Source organism: Dioscorea cayenensis, chromosome 20, assembly GCF_009730915.1.
Source record: "Dioscorea cayenensis subsp. rotundata cultivar TDr96_F1 chromosome 20, TDr96_F1_v2_PseudoChromosome.rev07_lg8_w22 25.fasta, whole genome shotgun sequence".
Lineage (NCBI taxonomy): Eukaryota > Viridiplantae > Streptophyta > Magnoliopsida > Dioscoreales > Dioscoreaceae > Dioscorea > Dioscorea cayenensis.
Genome location: NC_052490.1, coordinates 28,493,747 through 28,504,067, shown reverse-complemented (window position 1 = coordinate 28,504,067; position 10,321 = coordinate 28,493,747).

Below are 10,321 nucleotides of genomic sequence, written 5' to 3'. Positions count from 1 at the left end.
GCAGGCGTTAGATCATGATATAACAATTGCTATTTGTAGCTGTGATATGCAAGTTTTATTATAGTAACTATACTACTACATCATTGATTAATATTAGGCACTTTAGATATAAGAATGGATAGTGGTCGTATGCTCTAACAGTAACTATGGAATGTTTCTAAAAAAAAAAAAGAAATGTTCCTAATCACATGTAATATAACTCTATAAATATTTTTTTATGTTTAAATAATGCCATTATCTTATAACTAATTTGTTGACTTGAAAATGTTTTTTTTTTCTTCGGAAATCGGGATAAATACTAATGAGTGGGATCAGTGGCGGAACTAGAACCAAAATTAAAAAGGTGTTGAATTTAAATTTAAAAATTTATTAATATTGAACAATTTTATTAATTCAAACTTGAAATCAATTATTCAATAATATAGAATATACATCGATCCAAAAAATTTTATTTACACCTAAAAACCTATCATATGTACATAATTAACAATTAACTCAACTAGTAGTTAAGCACTAAATTAACAAATAATTTAACACAAATTCAAAATCTAGTCCAATTATTAAATATAATAATTGTTTAATTAATAATCTAATGAATAATCAAAATTTTATAACAATTAATCATAATATATCTAAGGATTTTCACAACAAATAATCAAACAATATTTGATAGATAATCACACAAAAAATTAAACAAATTAAGTTAGATATAAAACAAATAAGATAAATCTTGATGAAAAAATTAAACATAAGCTCTGAAGAGATTGCACAAAGAGAAAACTCACTAATCAACACGACCTATAATAATTTTTTCGAGAAATTTTGCGGAAGCAATTATATTTTTGTAAGGTTTTATTATTATTTTATTTATTATTACTATTTTTTACATTAATATCCTGAAAATTGATAATTATATATTGATAAGTTCAATAAAACATATTTAAATATAAAATTTAAAAGCAAAAATATTTGAAGATCTAGCTAGCCATATTAGTTGTTATTATCACTTTTCGATTTTATTGTTTTCATTTAATTTATTTTAAATAGTATCAATAGAATTTTAAAATAAATAAATAAAGAATATATATATATTCATTGTTATAAAGAATATCACTTTTCATATATAAATTATAATTATTAATATTTTAATAATATGATATATATATATATATATATATATATATATATATATATATATATATATATATATATATATATATATTCATTGTTATAGGATAGTTAAAATAATAAAAATGGCTAACACAATAATAACCTACTGGTTAAGAAATTCGACTTTCAGAAATTTGACTCTCTCCCAATACATGGTTGAGGCAAAATAATATAAATTGTACGATAATAACCTACTGGTTAAGAAATTCGACTTTCAGAAATTCGACTCTCTCCCAATACATGGTTGATGCAAAATAATATAAATTGTGTGTATTGGGAGTAGTTTGTCTGTATTATAGAAAAATAAAATAATAATGATGATGATGTTCTTTTATTTTGCTAGCTTTTTTTCTTTAATTTTTAATTTTTTTTATGAATACTCGCTCTTACATGAATGTCTACATTATAATTTTTTACCATGCAGTGCTGAGTTCTTCATAAAAATGTGTGTCAAAATGCTAAATATTAATTTTATTTGATGTTAACATTAATTAACAACTTCTAAGAATGTTAAGGGTGGATGCACAAATGGATCATGTTATTGACGGTTTTATATTTTACTCATAAAAAGTTGGCGTTATGTTAATTTATTCAAAAGCCTTAATCATGTCTTAACAGATTTTGGACTTTTACATAAGTTTTATATAAAAATGAAATGCCCATGTATTAATAATTATAAAATATTATATTTAATTATATTTAATTTTAATTCAAACTGTATATAAATAATTTATAATTATTAATTATAGTAACAAAATCAAGAATTTGTTTCCTGGTACTCTAGTACCCAAGTTTACTCATTGAAAAAAAATGAACAATAGTCCATTATGTTTTTGAATTCCCATACTTAACATGCTTTTGTACATACTTGGTAATTTTTTATTTTTCTTTTACTTGCATAGGCCTTTTTTCTTTAACGAAATGCAGACAATCCACATGTCTAGGATGTTTACGCTACCAGTTTTCTCAGCAAAAATATAAATATTTTAAATAGAAGACTTCATACCCATATATCAAGAGACTAGGTTGGTGGTGTCTCATAAAAATTGTTTAAATGTTATACATTTCTTATAAACATTAATTTTGAAAATGCGAAAACATAATTTCATTGATGTTTTTACAAAAAATTATTTGTTGATTTTTAGTTATAAAAATATATAAATAAAAAAATAAATAATATTTTCTACAAATATATAAGTAAATATGATTTTTTATGATGGTATATTAACACTAACCCATTTATGAATGTTCAATTGATACGACATTGATTAAGAGGGTATTTTAAGAATTTATATCATTTTGAGTCTTCCACCTATTGTTTCACTGGATAAGGTAGTCAGAGACGCAGTTTGGTTGGGTATAATATCATATTACTTAGAATGGGGAAGATAACTTGGTCAGTATTACTAGAAATATGTGGTAATCTTACATTCCTGGAGAATATGCTTTTTTCCTCTATTGTACCTCTCAAGTTCAATGTAATTTTCAAAAAACTATCTTTTAAAAAAAAAATTCAAATATTTTCTTGGAGATAAAAAAAATTGAGATTAATTTTTTTAAATATTAAACAATTAAATTGGAGGAAAAATTTATATTTACTTAAAATAATTAAATTTTAATTTATTTTTAAAATAAATTATTTAAAAATTATATAATAAAAATTAAAGATTTTAATATTATTTTTAATAATATTAAATACTTATTATTAAACAGTTTTCATATTTTCATTAGTAAATATCATAAACTTTACCTTGTTTGGCACCTCTTAAATGAAGATATTTTGATAAAATGATAATTAGTAATATAAGATTTCCATACAACCAAACAATATAATGTTACATCTAACCACATATCAAAGTAACTTAGAAATCATAACTCTATCCTTGAGAGTAATATAAGATTCCATAATACGACCCTTAGAAATGAAGATTCCATAAAATGAAGATTCCATAAAATGACCCCTTAGAAAGGGATAAACTATTTTAGTATTTTTTTTTTACTTGCATCAACCTCCCTCAACGAATATAAATTTTTTTGGCACACTAAAATACCTTTTGCTAGTGTGCTTCATATGCAGGGCCCATTGGAAAATAAATATTCATAAAAAAAAAATTAATTTGATCAATATTTTTTAAAAAACTATATGTTAATTTTTAATTATAAAAATATATAAAATATCTAAAATATAACTATATATTAAAGATATCTCCCTCTACTAGTAGTGCGTTCAAGCCTTCTCCACACGACATTTGGCACATTTGCATTCGTTTGAGATTTTCATAATAATGCTAATCTTGATTAGCCGATTGGTTTAATTAGATTAAAGATATCCCCCACTAATAGTAGTGCATTCAAGCCGGCGATTAGAGAATTGATGGAAAAATTAAATAAAAAAACATTATAATAATTGGTTTGCATTATTTTTTTCCCTCTTCATAGTCCCTCCTAGCTGTCCAAACAACATTTGTACTTGGTCATTGTTTATTTAAAAAAAAAGTAAGGTTGGCAACCAAATCCACCAATTAAATCACTAAAAATAAAACGACACACAAATCCCAAAATCGTTCCAGCTACAGTGACACACATCTCCAAAAACAACTCACAAGAACAAGAGAAAGAGAAAGAGATCCAAATATCAAGGCTGGAAATTTTCAAATGTAAAGATAGGAGAAACAATTGTGGTTTTGTCCAGCATGAATTTAGTGGGGAAAAAGGTAACCTTTCTCTTAGATATGTTTTGCCAGTGTTTTTTTTAGAATGATGATGTTTCTCAAAGTCATCTCCATGACCATGGTGATCTCTAATCTCCAACGGTTGTCCACTGTTTGTTAATGGCGATAGCTATGCATCTCTTAAACTTTAATGTTCTAGTTGCGGCCGACCGAAGTGTCACTTTCATGGGGGAAGTGAAGACGTTGCAGTTAAGGGTGCCCAGGCAAGCAAGGAAGAAGATCACATTTCTCTAGGTTTTTTTCACCACCAAAGTGCAAAAGGATGAAGATGGCTGAGACGATGGTTACCAAAAATAGGTGATTTATATATATATATATATATATATATATATATATATATATTAGGGCTCTAGATTTTTAGATGACGAGTTATATGAATTCAATCAAAAAGTCATCACTTTTATGTTAATTTTCATTCTCTACTTTCAGTTATTCCAATTTGATATATATATATATATATAATTGTTAGATTTGATGATGAGGGCCATCAGATTGACTATTTGTTTTTTACCCATTATTTGTGGAACCTTTTGATATTTTTGCTTTTAAAAACTTTATATTTCTCTCCAAGATGGGTTTGATTAAGTTTAATATCGAATTAATTTATTTACAAACCTAACATATACTATTTGGTAAAATGTTTTGGAAGAGTGTGTTACATAGTTTTTCTTTTTTTAAACATGGTTACTGGGAAATATTTTGTTATTTGTGCCACAAAAATTCTAAATTTGTGGCCAACTCATGAAAAAATGACATTAGACATGAAAAGATGGAAGCCTAACTTTATTTGTAAATTCATATTTATTGTAATTAAATACTTTTTCCCATACCCATACAATTGCATGTTTTAGTTTGGGTATATAGTATAATTGACTCTTATGTTTTAATGATCAAATCCAACACTCAAGAATAAAATTATGTGCATTTAAATTTACAATTGTTGGTGCTAAAGCAGTATTACCATAAAATTTAAAATATATATAATAAATTTGAGTGTATTCAAAGTTTAAATTGTTGCTGTGAAGTGGTTTGTATTTATGTTTATTTATTTATCTTTTTCCCTGTCTCTATTTAAAAAAAAAACCCCCTACTATTTAGTTAATGTTTTGAATCAATGTGTCACATAAGGTGTTTTTTTTAAAACCAACATGGTTAGTGCGGAATATTTCGTTATATGTGTTTTTTTTTAAACTTAAAGAAAATCTTTAGTCATGTTTATCTTTTACAATTTTTTTAAATAGAGTTTTGTTGTTTAGCACTAAGACTAGTAAGATCACCAACAATAGTATAATATTAAAAAATTGACAGCTTTGTTATTGTTTGAAATAGTTAAAAAATGATAGATGTATTACTTAAATTGCAAATCAAATCATATAACTATTATGATAACACTACTATTATAGAATGTTATTGGTTTCCTAACATATACTATTTTGTAGACTTATGTTTGACATGGGTTAGGTTTTTTTTGGGTTTTTGTGCAACTCTGCTGGATAATAATTAGTTTTTTGTGTTGAGGGAAAAAGACTTGCACAAAAAATATTAAAATATGAAAGAAATGAGTGGTGATCCCACAGACTCGATTTTTGGGATTTAAAATGGAACCGAGGTGTGGGATCATCTGGTATGCACAATCACTTGATCTATAGTGATATTAATTTTTATATTAAAATATTGTTAAGGGTAAATGAGGTATTTTACCCTCAAAACACTTCTCCCTTGTCCATGCACTCATCCACGCCTTCGCCCTAAAACAACAGAAGTCCTTGGGAATCACCACTGTGACCTCGCTCGGTGTCGCTCTCCGACCACCTGAATCCGTCCTCCTTCTCCTCTATATCCTCCTTCTTGAATGGGAATGAAAAACTCCTGAATCATATCTACAGTAAAAACCTTTCTCTTTTTTATTTCAAAAATATGATTAAGGGTAATTTGATTCTTATTTATAGCAAGTACAAGCTCCAATAAAAAAAAAAGAGGCGGTGCTTTGCTTGAGTGAGTTGTACATTTTGATTCATCGGAGATTGAGACCTTGGCGCTATTGAATGAAGAGAAGAGCGAATGGCGAAGACCCCTGAATCCACTCTCTTCTTCTCCAATTTCTATTTCTCTCTTGGCGATATTCAAGGGTTTTTTTTATTTAGTAAATAAAAAATGTACAAATAGCAAGGAGAGGGCAAGGCCCGTTATCATTTTGAAGAACGATCAGAGTAGAGCAGCCAAGAAACTCAACTACCTTTGTCTCCTTTGTCTTGTAAACAATTTTCTTCGATTTAGGGACCTCTTTCTTCATTTCCGGCACCGCCTCCGCCTCGACGTCCATCCCGGGCCAGTCAACACCTCTTCAATCGAATCCTCAAACTCTCAAGGAGGCAAACAAGGATTGGAATCACACTATTGAATCAAGAGAAAGAATGGCGAAGACGCCTAAACCCACTCTCTTCTTCTCCAATCCCTCTCTCTCTCTATATATATATATATATATCATCACTATTGAAGAGTATATTTTTATTTAAGAAATAAAAAAATAAAAAATTTGAGAACGGTTGTGCTCCCGATTACTCTTAGCAGCATATGGTTTTGGTGGACCGGTTAGGGATTCAAGACACAAGAGCTTGCCAATCAGAGAGTGAGTTTCTTAAGGATCACATCAACGCCCATGAAGAAGATGCTGACCTCACCGACGTCACCGCTCTGAGCTGCTCCCAATTCTTTCCCTTCTGTTTTGATGAATTTTGAAGCAGGGAATTGAATAAAAACCTTGGATTCAGGTGGTCAGAGAGTGACGCCGGCGAGGTCACGGTGGTGATTCCCAAGGACTTCTATCATTTTAGGGTGAAGGCGTAGATGAGGGAGAAGTGTTTTGAGGGTAAAATACCTCATTTACCCTTAACAATATTTTAATATAAAAATTAATATAATTGTAGATCAAGAGATTGTGCGAACCAGATGATCCCACATCTCGATTCCATTTTAAATCCCACGGAACCGAGTCTGTGAGATCACCACTCGAAAGAAATAAAGTGATTTAACCAAACTTTATTTCTAATATTCTATTCATGACCCGTTTTTGTTTTTAAATAAAAACCATACAAATGTATGCTTGGTTTTGCTTATATATAAATGACTAACCAAGCAAACCAACTTGCAAACTCAAGAGTGAAAACAACTTTCTTGATGGCAGGAGTAATGAAAGATCAGCTAGACTATTCTGATAAGCAATTGGGATGACTTAAAGGTGTTGTTAGCTTATTAGAGTATGTGATCAATGCATTTTTGGATGGGGTTGCTGTAACAATTGTGGTTGTACGAACTAGGCCATTTGTGAGGTGGTGGATTCACAATCGTCAAGACTGTCAAGCCCACCGGAGGCGGAAAAATTCAGACACAGGCCAAAAAAAAGGAAGACAATGAGAGCTAAAGTGTAGAGGGCTGAGATGTAGAAGCGGCTTTGACACGAACCTTAGTTTGGAATTAGGAAATATGGCTAATGAATGGTTTTTTTTTAATGAAATGTATTAATTTTGGAAAATATTTTGGGCTTGTTTGCTAAATTGTGCTTTCTTTAGTTGTTATTATTTATTTGGTTTATAAACTTAAAAGACTGGGTAACAACGGGATTTGTATTAATTAATTTAATTATTTTCCCTAACTAAATATATGGATTGTATTTTGCAAATCTACTATAAGTTCTGAATAATAGAAATTATCAAATGGGATATTTAATAAAATTGATATTTTTTTTGAACTTTTTATTATATTTTCCTTCTTATCTAAATACTCTATTTAAGTTGAGACATGCTTCATTGGGGAACCATATCGAACACATTATTGGTGTCTTGAAAATGATATTTCCTCTACTCAAAGTTACAACCTTTCATCCAATAGATTCTCAAACCGATATAGTAGTTACTGCATGTGTCTTGCATAATTTCATACGGATACACAATGGCACGGACGAAATTAAGGAAATTAGTAATAGAGCTGACGAAGTTTCCATTCCAAATGGAGATTATACATACGAAAATGATGTCAATGTAATGAACTCTGAACATATTGCAGGTGCTCGCAAAAGAGATGAAATAGCAATGCAAATGTTGGATGATTATTGTAACTTTGTAGAAATGTAATATAAATGATGTGTAAGGTTATCTATGTTGCCTTGTGTTGGGGCTACGATTATTATTTACAAACCTTCCTTTTTGTTATTAAGTTTAGAATTTCAGCAAATAATTCAACAAACTATCCGCAAATAAACAAGTAGTTCTAAAATAAATAAATAGAACTTATAAACAAGACGTCTTATATAAAAGATTTAAGTCATTGTGACAATATTAAACATCCTCAAACATAAATTGCATGTAACTAAATAGAAAAACCATAGCACATAACATTGTTTTTAATCAATTATTTGTCGAAGCCACTACACTTTCCGATCTTCCTTGAGACTCAAGAACATTTCACGATTTCCCTTATCTTTAAACAATGTTGTAGCTTTAACCAAGTCTTCATCTGAAAACATATTACACCCCACATTAAATGCCGTCATGCATTCTCCTATGGTATACTTCTCCTCTACTTGGTTCATTTTCATAACATTAATATATCGATCAGTCTCAGAGTGACGCATATCTAAATATTGTTCTAAGAATGCCTCTTGTATATTTTTTTCTCTTTTGGTCCTTTTTCCTTCTTTGCATATCATCATCTCCTAACCTTTGTCGTCTTTCACTACCTGAACTTTGGTGTTGTAAAATATATGGTTGATTGCATGGAGGTCCCACTTGTGCAAAATAACGACCCTTTATCTCTATTTCAGGTGTAGACAATGATTGAATGGGATCATTTAGAGCCGGAATACTTGGAGATGGAGTGTCCATTGGCACATTTGCATAATAATCTACATCACGAGAGCGTCTTCCTTCTACATATCTCCCTGTATGATAAATCTACAAATGATTAGAAAATTTATTATAAATCTTTAAACAAACATTAGTAAACAACAGCGAATTTTTACCCTCATAAATCTCCTGCAATACTGTGAGATATGGAAAGGGTCTTTGATGTCATCTCCTTGTTTCTTTATTTCTCTGCATATTATGATGAAAATGTTTAAAAAAAAAATTATTGCATAAAGTTTGTTGGTTATGTGATAAATATATATACCTTTAGTAGTGGTGCCCAAACTTCATCAGTAGCTGATACCATATTTTTATCATAATCCCATTCAAAGCCACTTAATTTAGTAAACCCCTTCAGAAGCTTGAATTTTTTTTTTTTTATCTCTTGCTCTAATGCTTTAACTTGTACAACAATGCAGTTTATATTAGAGAATTTTGTTACCATGTCACGCAATATTCTATTCCATGCCTCTTTAGTCTATCTATTTTGTGAGCCGTACGCTGGAACATTATAATCACCTAACAATTTCACTAGATTAGCCTTATAATTTTCATTCCATTTGCCCTTGTGTTGGTTTTTTCTTGATTTGCCATCCATAATACAAAGTCAATGGTATTAGTCAATGTCATTTTTATATTGCTGCACAAGAAGCATTCAACAGTCCCTTGAAAATTAGAGAACACATAACAAACACACAGAAGGAGTCACAAGTTAAGTAGATAAATGCATGATTTAGGCATCACAATTTAAAATCACTAACATCATGACGGAAAAACCTAACCTCTCTTATTAAAAAGAAAAAGAAAAAAGAAAATTCCTAAAATTTGGAAAATCCTTCAACTTTTACGCAAGTGGCAGAAACAATGTGCAATATACAAGGGTCATCTCAATATACATGGGTCATCCATGGATTGAGAATAATTGTTAAGATGAACCACAAGCATTAATAGAGTAGTTGAAAAAAAAAAGAGAAATAGAGGGAAATAAAACTTAACATCCAGGGAGATTAATAGATTCGGAAGTAAAATAAATTGATAACCAAACAAGCATTCTCTTTTGAGCTCACAACAACCATGAATTAGATTTTAAAAATAATTATCAAACTTGAGTGGAAGTTTCGCACAAATTTGGGTAACATTCTAACTTTATCCTGAAATACAATCACATAAATGTAACTAAATCAAAATAAAAAAAATCAACAAAACAACAAACTGCATCTTAATTCAAAACAAGGTTGCTTTATCACTTCAATGGAACTGCTATATAATCTATTGTAAAATAAACATGCAAAAAACCATCATCTAATCATGAGGAAACCATCTAGGTTCTTTTAAATTAATTACTTATTATAACCCTTAATTAGCAACATGAATTTGCTAAATAATTAGATAATAACTAAATATTTAAATATATTTTAACTATTAAGACAGTAGACATCATTCAATATCAGTATCTTTCAACAGTTAAATAGATTTATTCCTATGAGATTCTCTATATTCCACCACCATGGCAATTTT